We start from the raw sequence: 19,382 nt of genomic DNA, 5'->3' as shown, positions 1-19,382 counted from the left end.
AAAACAAGGATCTCTTGAATGGTAGGATACCAGAGAATTGTTTTCTGCCTTTTCTTTTTTGGTACTGGGGATCAAACCTAGGATATTGCACTTTCTGTGTAAGCACGTTGCCACTGAGTTATATCTCAGGCCCAGAAAAAAAGTATTTTTTTTTCTTTTTCAGTACCAGGGTTTGAACTCAGTGCTCCATGTTGTTACTTAGCTTTTTGCTCGAGACGAGAATGATACTACTTAACCTAAACTTGCATTTCCAGGATTTTTTGCTAGTTAATTGGGTGAAAAAAATCACTCATGCTTCTTGTGCATACTAACTTAGAACAATGATCATCAAATCTCAGCCTCTTGAGTATCTAGGGGGATTCAGACGGGAGCATCTCTCAACATCCAGCTAGAGAGAGAATTTTATGGAAACAACACGATTCAAAGGTTCTTTTGTTGTGTTTTTTCTTAACCTGTACAAATGACAAGATTCCTGTATTACAATATTGAATCAGGAAAAACATACATTTTAAAATTTTTATTTATTTATTTATTGTCAAGGTGAAGTACAGAGGGGTTCCGGTTACATACATGTAGTAATGAGTACATTTATCGTCCAACCTGATACCTACTCCCTCCCTCGTTTTTCTCTCACCTTCCCTCCTCCCCCGTTTCCCCCATTTGTATGGTTGTCAAGTATTGCTCTTGATTGGTTTGCCTTTTACTCTGTGTCTCATCGTGTTAATGTTCCCCTTCCCTTCCCTTTCCTTCCCTTTCTTTCCCTTCCCTTCCCTTCTCTTCCCTAATTCAGACAGGCATATATAAAATACCCAAAGTATCAGAATCGAATGCAGTGACAACAGGAGCTAAACCATAGGGAAGAACAGAGGAAAAAAGAAATAATTTCACATAACACACTGAAAATAATAACCTCAATGATAAACCACTTGCTTCCATAGTTTGGAGGTCATTTCTCTTAGCACCATCCATGTGTATGTACATAGCTTTTGAGCTATTGTGAGCATCTGCTAGGACTATCCTAGGGGCATGTTAATTATTACCAATAAGGGAGAGCATCTAGTTTATGTTTTTTTGGGTTTGGCTTACTTCATTTAGTATGTTTTTTTCCTCTTTCCATTTTCTTACAAATGAAGGAATGCCATTTTCCTTATGGAATCCCATTGTGTATATACCATAATTTCTTGATGTATTTATCTACTGAAGGGCATCTGGGTTAATTCCATCTCTTAGCTATGGTACATAATGCTGCTACAACATGGTTGTGCTGGTAGCACTAGTTTGGCCTTGTTTGTTATCCTTTGGGTAAATGCCCAGAAGTGGGATTGCTGGGTCATAGGGGAGCTCTAGGTTTAGCTTTTTGAGAAACCTCTCCACTGCTCTCAGTGTGGTTAAACAAGTTTGCACTTCCACTAGCAGTGTAGTAGTGGTCCCTTTTGGCTACATCCCTGCCAGCAACAGTTTTCATTAGTTTTCTTGATAATGGCCATTCTGCCTGGGGTTAGGTTGGAATGTCAATGTTGTTTTTGATTTGCATTTTTTTATGGCAGAGATGTTGAGCGCTTCTTCATGTGTTTCTTGGCCCTTCTCATTTCCTCTTCAGAGAAGTCTCTCTTTCAGATCTTTAGCCCACTTATGAATGGGACAGTTGCTTCTTGGAGGATTTATTTTGAAGGAACTTAATTTTTTGAGTTCTAAGTATATTTTAGATATGAGGCCCTTGTCTGTTGAACATACATATTTTATAGTGCAGAAGGTTATGTGTTGAGTATTCTTTACATTGTAAAATGTAATATACTATAATATTATATTCATGTAATTTCTGTAAAAGTTCTAGCTAACGCCTAATGTAATGATTTTCAAGGGCATGTACAGTAGGCATATATCAATAAAATGACCAGGTTTGAAAGACAGAGCCTTGTTTTTTATACTTAGTCTACCAAAGCTCCATTTACAGATGTTTGATGACAAAATAGTCTTTTGAGAGCACCAACTGCCAGAAAACAGAAAATTTACTTTGAATTACCCTAGCTATATGATTTTAGCAAAGCAGACTTCATCCTTTTTCAGTGGAAAAATGAAGATAATTTTACAGATTAACCATATCTTTGAATATATTATAGAGTATGAGCATAAATACTCCTTGAGGACTATACTTATGTTACTTATTCCAGTTAATAGCCTTCACAAATTTGGATTCATACTTTATTTCTTCATTTCTAAAGCACCCAGAATTCTATGCTTTTGTTCATATGGAGCATGGTTCTTTTTCTTTATCACAAATAGCTTATTGGGGTATGAACTCTTATGATTCCTTGCTGAGCAAACTCGCTCATTTGCTTAACAGGTTCGGCTTTGCTTTCCTGGGTCCTCATGTTTATTCAGCTCAATGTTGAAGTAAATTGAAGGTCAACTTCCAAATTTATTTTCCTAACATTTGCATGGAGTGAGCCAATATTATGACCTCCTTCAATGGTGAATTGCTTTTGTCTTCCTGATACTTGAACTCATGTTAATTGTTCCTCAATGAATCAGGGCTGAGACTTCAGTTTGGGTTCTAGAGTTATCCTTCACTAACTCCTTAAGACATAAGGTGATTAATTAGTTTAGACAAATATGTACTCACCCTCTCATGAAGAATGCAAAATTAAAAAGCAACATCCATTCATATTTGCATTGGATTCACAGCTGGTAGTAAAACAACAAATGCAAACACATCACCCAGCCAGCTAGTAATAACTGGAATGTGTAGGAAACATGTGGTAGAGACCATGCTGAGTAAGGGATTGTCCATAGATATTTCATAGGAGGAGACATTTTTTTTAAACTGGATTTTTCCAAGAAGATAAAGGAGAAACTGATTTCAAGTAATATGCATGGACATTTTCTGAAGCAGGGTGTGAGGATAGAGAAATTGAAGGGAGCAGAATGAAAAGTTTTTGACTTGATACAAACACAGTCAGGAGCTGGTGACTCACACCTGTAATTGTAGCTACTCAAGAAGCTGAGATCTGAGGATTGTGGTTCAAAGCCATCCTGAACAGCAAAGTCCATAAGACACTTATCTGAAATTAACTACCAGAAAACCAGAAGTAGAGCTGTAACTCCAGTGGTAGAGCACTAGCCTTGAGCACAAAGACCTCAAGGACAGTACCTAGGCCCTGAGTACAAGCACCACAACAGACAAAAGACAGAAAAAAGAAAAAGAAAAGAAGCCAGGGCCCTTGGTACTGTCACCCACAATCTGACTCCCATGCCTTCCCCTTGAATGATGTGGTCTCTTTAATGAATCACAATCTACTGCACTGTCAGCTTTAGTGGTCATTACTATTATTACTAGACAAAACGTTTAATTATACAGCCTAAGCTCATTTGGTGATGTTTCGATGCATTAGGGGAGGGAGGGAGAGAGAGAAAGAAAGTACAGTATGGGTTTCAATGGTAAGTCTGAATGGTGGCAACAGAAAAGGCTGAGAGGTTCTATCTCTAGCCATTAAGAAAGCTAAATTGGATTGTGGGATTCAAATAGCAGAGTACAGTCACGAGTAAGAGTATTAGGCTCTGAATTCAAGCTATGGCACCACCCACAGATTTTAAAGACAAAATGGGAAGGAAAGTAGCATACTACTATCTCATGGAAAAAGTTGGCGTGGCTCAGCTTCTATTTCTGCTATAGAATGACCAAAACAAGAGCAGTGTAAAAGGGAAAGAAAAACAGAAACATTGATTTTTAAAAGATAGTTATTTAACTTAAGCACAAGATTTAATATGTACATGACAAACAGTATTCATGAACGTGAAGTTTGATTATATAGGTGCTTTGCCACTGTGCATATCTTAATATTTCTGATATTTAAGTGGAGGTAGAGGAGGGTGATCAGATAAATCCTAATGCATCTTCCCAAAGTCTCCTGGAAACTAACTTGCAATTATTAGTACCTTTAACTTAAGGAAACATTAAAGTGTTTTATCAGAAGTGACTATCTTTCTGCATCTTCCACAAGATGAGGAGTTAACAAAAATATTTTCTTAATCACATTTTCTTTATCATAGTTTGTACTGTGTCATGTTAATAAGTGTCTTGTGGGCTGCTGTACAAACAGTGGAATCGATATCTCTTTCTGCAAGGAAACACAGAGTAAATCTGAAATACATTCCAAACCAATGTATTCTTCATGGCTTTATTGTCTCTAGTGGAAATCCCATGTCCATCGGTTCTAACTAATAGCAATGGAGTTCCATGACCTTTCTTATTTTTCCCCCCATTTCAAGATCATCCAGGTACATCTTTCCGGTAGATCTAGCATGTGCCTCACGTTCGAAAACCTTCCAGTGCATTCCATAACATTCAGCTGTCTGCATGTGCTGCATCTTGTGCATCTACTGTCTGCATCTTGCCTACTGACCTCCTAGGCCACCCAAGGTTTTTTATTTTGTGGCCAGTTCTGGGGCTTGGAACTCAGGGCCTGAGCACTGTCCCTGGCTTATTTTTGCTCAAGGCCAGCACTCTACGACCTCTTGAGCCACAGCGCCACTTCTGGATTTTTCTATCTATGTGGTGCTGGGGAATCTAATCCAGGGCTTCATGTATGTGAGCCAATCACTCTACCACTAAGCCACTTTCCCAGCCCCCTGGGCTTTAGATTTATTGTGTTCTCCACCTATTGCCATCAGTGTTTGCTTTTCTTTTCTCAATGGTCCCTTCAGCAAATCAAGCCTTGAAGGCCTCTTTATAAGATCTTTCTTTCCTTTATCAAAGCTCTTTCGTTTTCATTAGAAAATATAACTAATTGAAATTGCTTATCACTTTCTCATTTTGGGTTGTCTTGTGATTCATGAAGAAAAGAACTGTCACTTATCTGTTCCTGAATCCGGTAATCAACAAAATAATAGTAGTTGAAATAGCTTCTGTTACTGTTTTAGTAATGACTTTCAATATTTGAGAGAAGTGGATATTTTATGGTCCTTGTAGATGCTAAAAGTGACTATGAGGAGTTGGAAGATTTGTCAAGTGAAGGGAGTCAGTCAACCTGAAGAAACCTGAGGAGTTTCAAAGACATCGTGGTTATTTCGACAGAGCTGACCATGATATTGGTAGAAATAAATACTATGCAAGTGCTAAAGACCACACTACCTGTCATATGTTCATTGTTTAGTCTTGATAAATATTTGTTGAGTAGGAAATATTTACTCATTTCCCAGATAAAGATATTGAAATTTAATACATTCTCAGCTAGATTTTAATATTATCATGCTTAAACACCAAATCATGGTGGATGTGAGATCAAAGTCTTTCCCTTTTGTCTTTCAAGCTTCATTGAAAAATCTATGTCCTGTCTTAGGACAATCCTCTGCCAACATAAACAAAGCAGCGCACCAAGTGTGGACTGTGTTTTTATTAAAAACAAAGAGCTCTGAGCCCATCTTTGCCGGGCTCAGGTCGCCTCCCCTGGCACAGGGGGGTCAGGCTCTACTCTAATCTAATCACTCCCTTTCTCACCCTCTCCCCTGGTCACCCGACCCGCAGGTAAGGCCAGAGTGGAGTGGGGGGGGCTCAGGAAAGACCTCAGGTGCACGCAGCTGCAGGAGATCCCTTGTCCTCCCTCCTTACCCACGAAGGAAGCCAGGCACAGACGGATCTCGGAGACGCTTCAAGAGCAAATCTGATTTAATAAGGGAGTGGCTAACAGTTGATATAGTAGGGGGTGACCAGAAAAGAGGTGATTGACCAAGAGCTGGCGATAGGCTGGCGAGCTTGTCATAGGACACCCTCATGAGCTAACGTCACCTGCATAGTGCCACCCCATGGGCAAAGCCCGCGAAAATGGGGAGCACATGGGCTGGCGAGAAAGTTGGGGGGCTGGTCGCAAAGCCAGTTCTTCTGGTTCCAGACCCAGAGAATTGTGGCCTGCTTCCACATTCCGCCAGTGCTGTTTGAAGGGCCGGCGTCTCGGGAGTGCTCTCCTCTGCCCTTCCACCTCAAGGCCAAAGCTGAACCCCAACACATTTTTATCACTTTCTCAGAGCGGGAAAACAAGGCAACAACTTGTTTTCTGTGATACTTGAGTTTCTTAGGGATAAAACAGTCACTTGCCAGTATCTTGTCAATAATAAATAATCCATGTAAATGACAGTGCAATATTTATAATGTAATTATCACTCCCTGAAGATCTCTCACTCCAATCAATCAGGTAGACACTATGGATCCAATCTACTACAAGTTGCTCACTGTATAGTTTTCCTATATATGTATCAAAGAAGAAATTTTTTCCAGCATGTCTATTAAAAACAAACCCTTTACTAGTGCTTACATGTTCAAAAATTATTTGTGAAAACATCTTTTAAAACTAGAAAATTGCTTTAAGTTAGTTGAAGTCTTCAGATTTTTAGATAGGAAACAATTCTGGAGAAAATCTTACCAATTACAGACCTTTCTTCTTTTCAAAAAAATGTGTTATCATTCCAACCATATTTAGGAATGCTGTTATATGACATTATTAAAGTTTTCCTACTAACAATATATCAATATTTATTCATCTTTAACTTGATTAATGTTTTCCTGTAATCAGTTGTTTTCTGGTACTGCAGTCTCCTTAATATATTAAAATTACCTGGCTCTTAGGAAAGGAAAGCTTTATTATCATTTACTGAAATTTGTTTGCTTTCTTACAGTATGATTTTGCTCCTATTTTTGCTGCATTTTTATTCAATTTCATTTTTTGCAGTAAAACTTTTCAACATTTTGCCCTGCACAAAGTGTTAAGATTTACAACATTAATAGTTTGCATAGCAAATTTTCTGGAGTTTCCCCTGGTATTAATCCCATTTCTTTGTGATTCATAATTTGTGCTCATATTGCTACAGGTGTGTGTGTGTGTGTATGTGTGTGTGTGTGTGTGTGTGTGTATGTCTGTTCATGTGTGTCTGTGTATGCCAGTCCTAGGGTATAAACTAAGGGTCTGTGTTTTCTTTGTTCAAGGCTATCTCTCTATCATTTAGTCCATAAATCCATATCCAGCTTTTGGGTAGTTAATTGGAAATAAGAGTTTCATCAACTTTCCTGCCCAAACTGGCTTCAAGCTGCACCATGATCTTCAGATTTCAGCCTCCTGAGTATGTGGGATTACAGGAATGAGCCACCAGCACCCATTATTGCTATAGTTCTAGTATGCATTGCTCTCCAGAAGTTAAGATGTCAGTATTCTCCGCTTGGCATACTAAAATGGTAGAAACCTTGAAGTGGAACTTAATGGGAGATTTCAGACGAGACTGGGCACTGGTCTGCTGTTCATTCTGTCTTTTCATGGTTGCCATGAGTTGAGCATCTTTCTCCACCATGTGTGCTCCTATACAACACCTCCAAAGCAATGGGGCCAGTTGGCTATAGACTGAAATCACTAGGACTGTGAACTAAATGAAGCTGCTATATCTGTCCTGTCCCTTAGGGTAACTGAAATAATCTGACTAGTATCGACAAAAATGCTTAATAGAAAAATAGATGAACTTCCACATGTTATGCAACAGTTTTGCAATTGTTTTTACTTTCGTTATGTGCCATTTTATATTTTTATTTTACACTAAAATAATATGTATGTTTTAATGAATAATCAAATATGACTCATCCTCTCCATGTTTGCCATTTTCCACAGCACAATGTTATGTAAACTTGTTTTTGTCCTGTTAATCTGGCTGAACTCTAACCATCGTTGTTCATCATGGAAATTCAAGATTTATGAGAAAGTTCATATTATTTTATTCACTTAGTTTTTATAGGCCAATGATCATTGAGCTTTTCCTACGGTGTGCGGGATGGTAATTATTTTATGCTATGCATCACAAGATGTTCTCGTCACTCAGCTCTCTCACTGTGACATTAAAAGAACAATAAAAGAGACAAAAATGAGTGAACATTCCATGGTTCAGTCAAACTTCAGAAATGAACACCAAAATTTGAATTTCTTGTCAGATTTCGGGATCAACAATATTATTATGATTAATTTTTTTAGTATTTTTACTCTCTATAAGTAGTTGTATAAAGGAATTGTCATTCAATAAAGCAGTTTATTAATACAGTCTTTTTACTCAATGACACCCTTTTCAACATTCTCACCCCACCCTTCCAACCCATCTCTTCCTTCATTTAATATTTTAGCATATGTGTTGAATTTTTCTTGCTAGTTAACAAAGCAGTTTATATATAAGACATCTTGATAGGCCACATCCCTTCAACATTTTCAATTCTGACCCACCACCTCTCTTATTTTTCTTTGTTTTGTGGTATATATGTTATGGGAACAAGTGGTTTGTCATTATTGTTGCTATTTCTAATGCACTATGTGAAATTATGTCTTTTAAAAAAAATTTGTTTATCTTCCCTATGGTTTAGCCCTTGTTGTCACTGGTTTTGATTTTGCTACCCTGGGTATTGTATATATGTGTGTCTGAATCAGGAAAGGAAGGGGAACATCAAAATGGTGAGACATTGGGTAAAAGGCGAATCAATGCAACAACAATACTTACAAGACAACATGCTGTAAACAAACTGTACAACTCTGGGAGGGGAGGAGTGGAGAGGAGTGAAAGTGGGAGAAAAATGAAGGAGGACCCCTAATTTACTATTAATCACAAAGTTCAGCAGCAGAATCAAAGCTGAGTGCCAAGGGAACATTTGCACTAGCCTATGTGTCTCTGTAATCCGGGGTTGAGGACCTTCAAAGGGAAAGAACTTACTTCCTCACACTTAGGTGGAATTGTCAACTCCAGGTACCCATGAGGAGTACATTCCTGACTGTAGTCAAAGCGAGGCTTCCTCATAAAGTAACTTCTGACAGTTGAATAGGTTCCCTCATATCCTACAATGAGGTCACAAGTGACATCTTTGGGATTGCTGTCAGGTCTGAAAAATACAATGAGCCACCCCCCCCCCCCCCCCGCAGCAAAATGTAGTGAAAACAATGCTCTGTTTCTACTTGGACATGAAAAGTCATGGTTCAGTGGGTGACTCAGACAACTCACGTTCATGTGTCACATTGGGAGCTCTGAATCAATGACTGAAAATAAAGACAAAAATTCTTGTCTCCACCAAGGTTTTTCATGTAAGAATGAGAATAAAGCACCACTGTACAGACAATAAAGACATGTTGTGCCACAGAACTGAGACAAAAACCTGAGCTTTGTGAATAAAGGAAGAGATTGTGGAGACAACGACAGGGTGTCCATGAGCTTCAGCTGTGAATTTCTGAGTTGCAGATGAGCAAATGAATGTAGAAGCAACTGCAGGGATGTGACCAGTATTGTCTAGGAGTAGTTAGTTTGGCTTGAGCAAAGGAATTTGGAGATTATATGATCCTGTATTTAAACACCCTAGGCTTGAGCTGATCCAAAACTTTGACAAAGTAGCACTATATAAAATTAATTCTAAAAAGTACATGGCTTTTCCTTATGCCAACAATGTGAAGAATGAATGAGGCTGAAATCAGGAAAGCAACTACTTTCACAATAACCTCACAAAACAATCTTAGGAATAATCTTAACCAAATAATTGAAAGACCTCCATGATGAAAATTTCAAAACCTGAAAAAACAAATTAAGGCAGAACTAAGAAAGTAGAAAACCCTCCTATGTGCCTGAATTGGAAAGACTAATATCTTGAAAATGGCAATGCTGCCAAAGGCTATCTACAAATTCAATGCAATATCCATTAATACCTCAACACCATTCTTTAATCAAATAGAGGAAGCAATCCAAAACACTTATATGGAAAAAAAAAGACTCTGAATTGCAAAAACAAACCTTAGCAGAAAGAACAGTGCTGGAGGAATGTCAACACCAAAATTCAAACTCTATTACAAAGCTATAATAATAAAAGCAGCTTAGTATTGGCACAAGAATAGGCCTGAGGATCAATGAACTAGAACTGAAGACCCAGAAATGAATCCGCTGACCTATGGACACCTAATCTTTGATAAAAGAGCAAAAAAAAAAAAAATGAAAAATAGGATGGGAGAAAGACAGGCTCTTTAACACATGGTGCTAGCAAAAGTGGTTAAACATTTGTAAAAAAACAAAAAAACTAAAACTAAAACTATTTATCACCCTGCACCAAATCAATTAAGCAGATAACTTGAAAACATTGCAGGAAGGAATAGGAGAAACATGAGGACTTAATGACACAAGTCAAAACATTCTTAATAAAGACCCAGAAATACAACAAGTCAATGAAAAGTTGGACAAATGGGATTACATGAAACTTCAGAGCTTCTCCATGGCAAAGGACATAGCATGCAATAGAAATAGAAAGCCCTCAGATTGGAGAAGATCTTTACTGGCCATATAACAGACAAAGACCTCATATCTAGAATATATGTAGAACTAAAACCTTAAATTCTCCAAAAACAAATCCTCAAAGAAACAACTGTCCCATTAATAAGTGGGCTAAAGACTTAAAGAGAGAATTCTCTGAAGGGGAAATGAGAATGTCCAAGACACACATGAAGAAGTGCTCAACATCTCTGACCATAAAAGAAATGCAACTAAAAACAACATTGAGATTCCGCTTCACCCCAGTAAGAATGGCTTGAATCAGGAAAACTAATAACAACAGATTCTGGTAGGGATGTGGCCAAAGGGAGAACCTACTACACTGTTGTTGGGAGTATAAACTTGTTTAAACACTGGAAAGCAGAATGAAGGTTGCTCAAATGACTAAATATAGACATCTCCTATGACCTAGCAATCCCACTTTTGTACATTTACCCAAAGGGTCACAAACAAGAACATACTGAAACTACCAGCACAGCCATGTTCATTGCAGCCTTATTTACTACAGCTAAAATAAGGAACCAACCCAGATGCCCCTCAGTAGATGAATGGATCAAGAAATTGTAGCATATAAACACAATGAAAGTCTATGCTTCTATCAGAAAGAATGACATTGCTCTATTCATAAGGAAATGGAAAGACTTGGAAAAAAATCATACTAAGTGAAGACACAAAGACACATAGACTCTATGGTTTCCCTCATTGTTAATAATTAATATATGTCTAGGATAGTCCTAGCAGATGATCACAATAGCTCAATAGCTATGTACAAATTATCACATAAGGTGATCCTAAGTGAAATGAACTCCAAGGTATGAAAAGAGTGGTTTATCATTGTTATTTTTAAGATACTATGTGAATTTCTTTCTTTTTTTTATGTTCTCGTGGTTTAGCCCCTGTTGTCATTGTAACTGATTTTGGTACCCTGGGTATTTTGTATTGTGTGTGTGTGTGTATGTGAGTGTGTGTGTGTGTGTGTGTGTGTGTGTTTGTCTGAATTAGGGAAGGGAAGGGGAACAACAAAACAAAATGTACATCATCTTGACAATAAAATTTAAAAAAAATAAAATAAAATATAAAGGAAAGAAGAAAATTGAGCCCAGAAAAATTGAGTATTAGAAAAATGTTAGTAAAGACATTGCCAAGTACATTGAGAAAAAATAAATTTTCTTAACTTAGAATTGCTATTTATTGGACTTGAAAAACTTTGACCTAGTCTTTAAACGTCCCTGAATAAGTTAGGAATCTTGGTATTTTTCTCCCCTTGATACAGAGCTTACTGTTTTTTGGTTTCCTTTTCCAAATACTCTCCTTATGGCCACATCCCATGCACATATTTTTGAGATGAGAGTCTTGTGGATTATTTTTCCCATTTCTTTATTTTCAAAGTGATGTACAGAGGGGTAACAGATTCACAAGTAAGGTAGTGAGTGGATTTCTTATGCAACTTGTTACCTCCTCCGTCATTTTCCCCCTGCCTTCCTAATTCCCACCCCCATAAGTTGTACAGTTGTTTTACACAAAATAGTTTTCCAAGTATTGCTGTTGCATTGGTTTGTCTTTTTTTTTTAACCCTCTGTGTCTCGATGTTGGTATTCCCTTTCCCTTCCCTAGTTCCAATACAAATATATACAGTATCCAGGGTACTAAAATCAGTTACAGTGATACCAGGGGTAAAAACATGGCAATGAAATGCAAAAGAAAAAGAGTATAATTTCACATGGAATGTTGAAAATAACAACAACAGCGATATCACAATAGCTATGTCCATACAAACACATAAGATGAAGCTAAGCGAAATGAACACCTTTATGGAAACAAGTGGTATATCATTATTGTTATTTTCAACATGCCATGTGAAATTGCTGTATTTTTACGGGCCATGAACTTCTGATTTCATAAGATCCTCCCACCTCAGCATCCCAACTAGGCAAAGTTACAAACATACCCTTCATGTGCCCAAGCACTTGTATATGTATAGTTGACAGCACATATGAAGTAGAATGGTCAGAAGTTGTATAATATACCAAGTGTGATAGCTGAAAATGTTACTCACTTGATCACAGTGCCTTCAACAGATGGTTGTGCCTCATGTTGAATTATAGTACAACTGTGCCACTGGAAAAGAGTCAGCCATATTATTGAATGTAATTAGTGATGCATATACATATATCTCATGAAATTCATGTCAAGACAATATAAATATTCTGGTAATGACGTCATATATGTTGTAATAGGCATGCAATTGTGAATGCATTTGTGTTCCTAATTTCTTTCTCAAACTGTTCAATTGTTGCTGTGATTTTTTTTTTCCCCCCAGTTCTGGGGCTTGAACTCAGGGCCTGAGCATTGTTCCTGACATCGTTTTGCTCAAGGCGAGCACTCTGCCAACTTAACCACAGCGCCCCTTCTGGCCTTTTCTATATATGTGGTGCTGAGGAATCGAACCTAGGGCTCCATGTATATGAGGCGAGCACTCTTGCCACTAGGCCATATTCCCAGCCCCTGCTGTGAGTTTTGTATGTTGATTTTTATATCCTCCTACATTGCTGAAAGTATTCATCGATCTAATAGTTCTGGAGGTAGGACTGTTCTTTGAAAGTTTGGCTTACTGAATCAATTTTAAATTTTAATGTAGCATAAGAATACTAACATCATTTGAACTTTCAAACTATCAGTGAGTTCTCAGTACCTGTCACTTGTGACTAAAATCCAGGAATATAACTCAAGAGGCTGAGGATTTCCACTTGAAACCAGCCTGGGCAGAATCTTCCACAATACTTCATCTATGAAATTTAACAATGAAACGTGGTTTTAAAGTATGACTCAAGTGGGAGGGTGCTGGTTAAACATACTGAGTGTGACAGCTGAATAAGCACACGGCCTGAGATCAAATCTCGCTACTGAAGTACATAATAACTGTGTGGCTAAGAAAACTCCTTGTCAGCATGCTCAATATGCTATCTATATTTATCTACTTATGTACTCTATTGAAAGAGTAAGATGCTAGAAATTGCCACTTTCCTCCACAAGAAAATGATGTCATTTGAAATAAGGATAATGTTACAGTATAATAAATACATTAACTTCCTATTTGTAAAATGAAATAGCCGTACCTCTATGCCATACTATAAACTGGCCAGCTAAATGGAAGGTGAATTAACATAAATTCTAGAGAAAAATTTGTTACTAAACATTTATGTTGCCTTCCAGTGTTGAGTGTTACAAATGATTCGAAAGAGTATGAGATTTGTGAATATAATTGCATAAAAATTTGCAACATCTGCATGTATATATATATGTATGATCAAAATTGAACAATAACATTTCAATACATCCATAGAAATAGCAGGTTGTTACTTTGAATACATGAAAGTATCTGGCAACACAACAAAATCAATGGTGTAACTCTCTTCATAAAACTGAGTAAAAGGCAATAACTGGGTATTCAAAATGAAGACTTAGAAATGATCAATAAACCATCACAAATGTGTTCATCCATAACAGAATGTGAATTAAAGTAGCAGAGGCATAAGGTTTTATATTATTTTCCTGAAAAAAATTAAATAATTATAAGTCCAAAGCAGTGACTATACAGAGAAAATGATATAGTCACAGACTGGGATTGGTATGAATAGTGGTATATTATTTAGTATTTCTAGTGTGTGAATTTTTATTATATACAAGCCATATTAATGTACAAATTTCAAAGTTGCCAGAATGTATAAAAATGTAAAAATGATATTATTTATGAGTGAAAGGGGAACGGAAAACTTGATGGAAGAAAAGAGAGTCAGTGAATGTAGTCAAACTCTACATTATATGAATACATGGAAATTACATGATAAAACCACTTAAAATAAAATTTAGCACAAGGTAGTTTAAACAATAGATAATAGTAACAGGCCTCTGTATTTTGATGTATTATCTCATTTAATTCTAAGTCTTCTGACTTATTATTATTTCCATTTTAATCATTTAATTAATTTTAAATTTTATTTTGTGACCATAAAAGCAAACATGTTTTATATATTACTGTGTAATAATGGTGTTTTGGTACGTGTATGCATTGTATGTTCAAGTTGATGTGGACGTATTTACCTCAAACATTTATCATTTCTTTTCTCTCTTTTTGTACCAGTTCTTGGGCTTGAGCTCTGGGGCCTTCCTTCCTTTGAGCCTTTTGCCCGAGGCTAGCAGTCTATCACTTCAGCAACAATTCCACTTCTTCTTTTTCTTGTTTTCTTTTTCTTTTTGTTTTTTTTTTTCAATACTGGGACATGAACTTAGGATCTGTGCTTGCAAGCCAAGTCTTCTGGCAGTGAGACATGCCCATCTCCTGACTTTTTCTTTCCTTGGTGCTTCTTTGAAGATAAGCGTCTCATGGACTCTTCAGCCTGGATTGTCTCTGAACTGCAATCTCCAGATCACAGCTCCTGAGGAACTAGTATTGCAGGGACAATATTCAAACTCCATCTACCTTTTTAAAAAATATATGTATAACCTTTTTGTGATCTATAGTCACCGACTTGAATAATGGAACTCGATTACTGCTCTGGAACTCGAACTTGTACCCAGTGCCCAGCCTTTCTCCACCCTTTTCTTCTCCCTGCTCTTCTCCGTCACTGACTGCCACCTTTCTACTCTCAACCTTTGTGACTGAGGTTTGTAGGGTTCATGAGTGATAGATTTGGCTGCTAGGTTTTTCGGTCTGGCTCATTTCATTCCATGTAATGATCTCCCGTCCTATGCATATTATTATCGATGGGCAGAATTTGATTGGTTACTTTTCCACTGAGCGTATATGGCACATGTTCTTGATCTATGTCCCAATTGTACTCTGATGTCATTGTGGCTGTTATGAATATTGTTGCAACGGGTGACAGATACATTTTTCATTATCCTAATCTCGTTTTCTTTCCAAACATACTTGGTACTGGAATTGTTAGTTCATAACACATAGTAGTTTTATACTACGTGTGAGGCCCCTACATACTTTTTCATAATAGCATCACTAACTTCCATTCCCATTCACAACAGTGCAAATGTTTTCTCCTCACATCTTTACCTATTGTCTATATCCATTGGAGCAATAGCTGTTCACACCGGAGTGTGGTGAGAAGAATCTCCTTGTTGCTTTGATTTGCATTTTCCTGGTAGTGATGTTGGTTAAACATGTTTTCATGTATTGGTAGACAATTTGAAGGTCTTTTTTGAAAAAAAATATTGTAAAGATGATGCAAAGAGGCGTTACAGTTACATTAGTCAGGTAATGAGTATATTTCGTTTTGAACAGTGTTACCCCCTCCATCATTTTCTTCCACTTTTTCCCCTACCAACTTCCCCCTGCTCCAAGTTGTAAAGTTCATTTCCAGCATAATGTCTAGTGAGTGTTACTGCTGAACTGATTCACCCTTTGACCCACTGTTTCTGTTATTCCTCTTACCCTCCCCAAATCAGATAAATTTATATATAAGACAAAGTGTACAGAAATAAAAAAATGGCAAAAGGTAATAAACTAAAATAAAAAGGAAGAAAGAGAAAACAGTACAATAGAAACTCTTCTTGTTTCCATTTCTTGAAGTTGATTTCAATAAGCATCATTTTATACGATCATATGCACATAGCTATCAAGACTTTGTGATCCTCTACTAAGAGTATCCTCCTTTGTTCTCACTGTGCGAATGCTTAGAGTGCTGTCTAATGAATCATGTCCAAGTATAATTTGTCTTTTGCATTAACTTGTAGATTTAGAGACTTAAATGAGAGAAACCACACAGCCTTGATAATTCTTTGGGTCTGGCTTACTTCACTTAATATAATTTTTTTCAAGTCTTTCCATTTTCTTATGAATAGGACAATGTTATTCTTTCTGAAGGAGGTATGGAATTCCATTTTGTATATATACTACATTTTCTTGATCCATTCATCCACGAAGGGACATCTGAGTTGATTTCATACCTTGAAGCGTACTTTGAAATGAAGTAGTGTAATGTAATGCTATCTGCTTTGATCTTTTTCCTCAAGATGACTTATTTTCTACTTGGGATCTTACAAAATTTGGGATATAGTTTGTAATATTGTGAAGAATGCATTGATTTATTATTAATATTTTGCTAAATATGTAGTTGACTATATGGTGTGGACACTACAAGAAAATTATTTCTCAAGCTGGGCACCAGAGACTCACAATTGTAATCCTAACTGTAGTGTCTGAGGTCTGAAAATTGCAATTCAAAGACAGCCAGCGCAGAAAGGTCCACAAGAGTCTTATCTACAATTAATAAACAAAAAGCTTGAAGTACAGCTATAATTCAGGTGGTAGAGGGAAGTAAAATCAGATGTTCTGAGTAACTAAAATTTACAAGGACAATATAGTAATTAGATGAGCCCAAATAGCATAATAGCAAAATGAATTTGTTTTATTTTACTTTATTATTATATAAAATAGTATTCCTTTAGCCAATAAAATATTGTAAATAGCTTTAACATTATAATACATTGTTAAACTGAATAAGCTAGTTACATAATTATATGAACTTAGTGATTTTATAGAACAGTGAATCACCCATTTGCTTAGTCCAAAATTAGAACCAAATGTCACCAATAATTATTAATTTCCAGATAATATTACAGGGAATGATATTTTATTTTACTGCTGTGTTTTCCATATTTTTAAATTATTCTATTGTTAATTTCACAATGACACTCACTTAAAAATAAAATATATTTCACTCCGTTGAATACAAAATTTAGGTACATTAATATTGTATACAATATTGTATTCAAGTAGTAGAAAGAAGAATAATATCAATAATAAAAATAATTAAAATCCACAATGCTTTAATGTCGATTAATTATCATTGTGCTTTTTTTCAAATCTTGAATCCATGTTTAATTGATTTTAAGAGAACTTTAAATCCTAACCACATTTTCATTCCTGAATCTCATATACCAATCAGGTAGCATTCCATGTGTTTAGGTTTCCAAAAATATCACTTAAGCACACTAGTGATAGAAGGTTCACACTTGAGGAAATCACCTCAAACTAGTACCCACTAATTCAAGCAATGGGCGATGACACTTATTCAGAAAGTATTAGAAATTCAGTATATGTCCATACTAGCGTTGACATTTACCAACTAAGTATTTTAGAGGATCACAAAGAATATTTCTACTCGATGTGTGTCTGAATATGCAAATAATACTGCAGTGGTAAAATGTAAGATACAAATGTATCTTACAAAGATACAATGTAAGATTCTCATTATAACAGCAATGAAAACCATGGCATTGTTGGGACCCACACTGGTCATCAGAATTGACAGCTGGTGTAGCTTCAGCCCACAATGAGTGTGCTAAGAGTAGTAGAGGCTGGCTTTGAAATGACGCACTGGAAGTCAGGTCTGAATATTTAATGAATAGAATAGTAAATAGACTTTCACTCTGTACACTAGCATATTTTTTTAATATTTAGGTAAAAAATGGAAACAATTAGACCATAAAGTAATTCATCTACTGAAGCAGAGATTAAATGTAAAACATTAAGATGGAAGCTCATATAAACACCGCAAAACACTTGTGTGTGTGCCTCTATACCCACAAGTGTGCACAGTCATGCATGTATTTTTAATCATATCTAGAATTACCACTTGAATATAAAAACCATAGTTCATTTGCTTTGAGGCAGTAAAAAAATATAGCTAGATTCTGAAAATCGGTTGAGATCTGGAGGGTAGAAGAACTTGAGTAGTTAAATTTACCTAAGCACATTTTTACCGTGAAGCTAAAAGCATTATATGACAGAGACTGTTAGCTACAAAGACTTTCAGATAAAAGTATAAATTCTCTTTCATGTGTGATGTATTTTAATAATGTGATAAACACTATTGAATCTCAGTTTTGTTATCTGAAGGATGGATATAGCACATTGCCTAAGAGGGCCGTGATGGGGGTCACCTGTGATGCACATGTAAGACACTGGACACTTTTCATCTACAGTGCTTGTGTGGGTATTGCTCCGTGGGCTATATTTAAAACTCTAACATCATAAATATCAAAGTTGGTTCCTGGAATAGAGTACATGATGCTCATCACTCAACTCGCATGAGAGAGTTACAATGCATACCATGGCAGGAGGACAATGGACAGGGAAACCTTACTAGACATATTGAAACACAGATCCCATGGTTTCCCTCATTGGTAATAATTAGCAGAGGATCACAATAGCTCAATAGCTAATGTACATATGATCACACAAGATGATGCTAAGAGAAATGCACTTCAAGATACAGAAACAAGAAGTTGTTTTTGTTTTTAACGTACTGTGTTATGTGAAGTTGTTTCTTTTTTCTTTCTTTTCCCCCTTATGGCTATCCCCTCTTGTCACTGTATTTGATTTTGGTACCCTAGGTATTTTATATACATTTATCTGAACTAGGGAAGTAAAGGGGAACATTAAGACGGTGAAACAAAGGGCAAAGAACGAACCAACGCAACAGCGATACTCACAATAGAATATGTTGGAAATCGACTGTACAGCTTGGAGTTGGGGTGGCAGGGAGGGAAAGTGGGAGGAAAATGAGGGAGGGGTAACAAGTTGGACAAGAAATGTACTCACCACTTTACCTGTGTAACTAACCCCTCTGTACATCACCATGACAATGAAATTAAATTAAAGAAAAAGACACACAAAAGATAAACAGATTGAAAAATGAGAAGCGGTTATCCTTTGGTGTCTTTTAACCTTAGACAAAACAGGATCATATTTATAATTGAAATCTGTTGAAAATTCTGGAATTCATCTTAGCTTGCTCCAAAAGGCAAAACAGATTTTTTTTGGTTAAATCACTGAAGTCTTACGACTATGATATTGAATAACTCAGTCTCCTTAATAAGTGTACCTTCTCTGACCTCCTCTGTTAAAAACTATTGAAATAGGCAGCGGTGGCTCATGCCTGTAATACTAGCTACTCAGGAGGCTGAGATCTGCTGCTAGGAGTTTGAAGCTAGCCCAGGCACTAAGGTTTGTGTAACTCTTACCTCCAATTAACTACTGAAGATCA

The sequence above is a fragment of the Perognathus longimembris genome, chromosome 13 (assembly GCF_023159225.1).
Source record: "Perognathus longimembris pacificus isolate PPM17 chromosome 13, ASM2315922v1, whole genome shotgun sequence".
Lineage (NCBI taxonomy): Eukaryota > Metazoa > Chordata > Mammalia > Rodentia > Heteromyidae > Perognathus > Perognathus longimembris.
Note: the sequence above shows the minus strand (reverse complement) of the source record.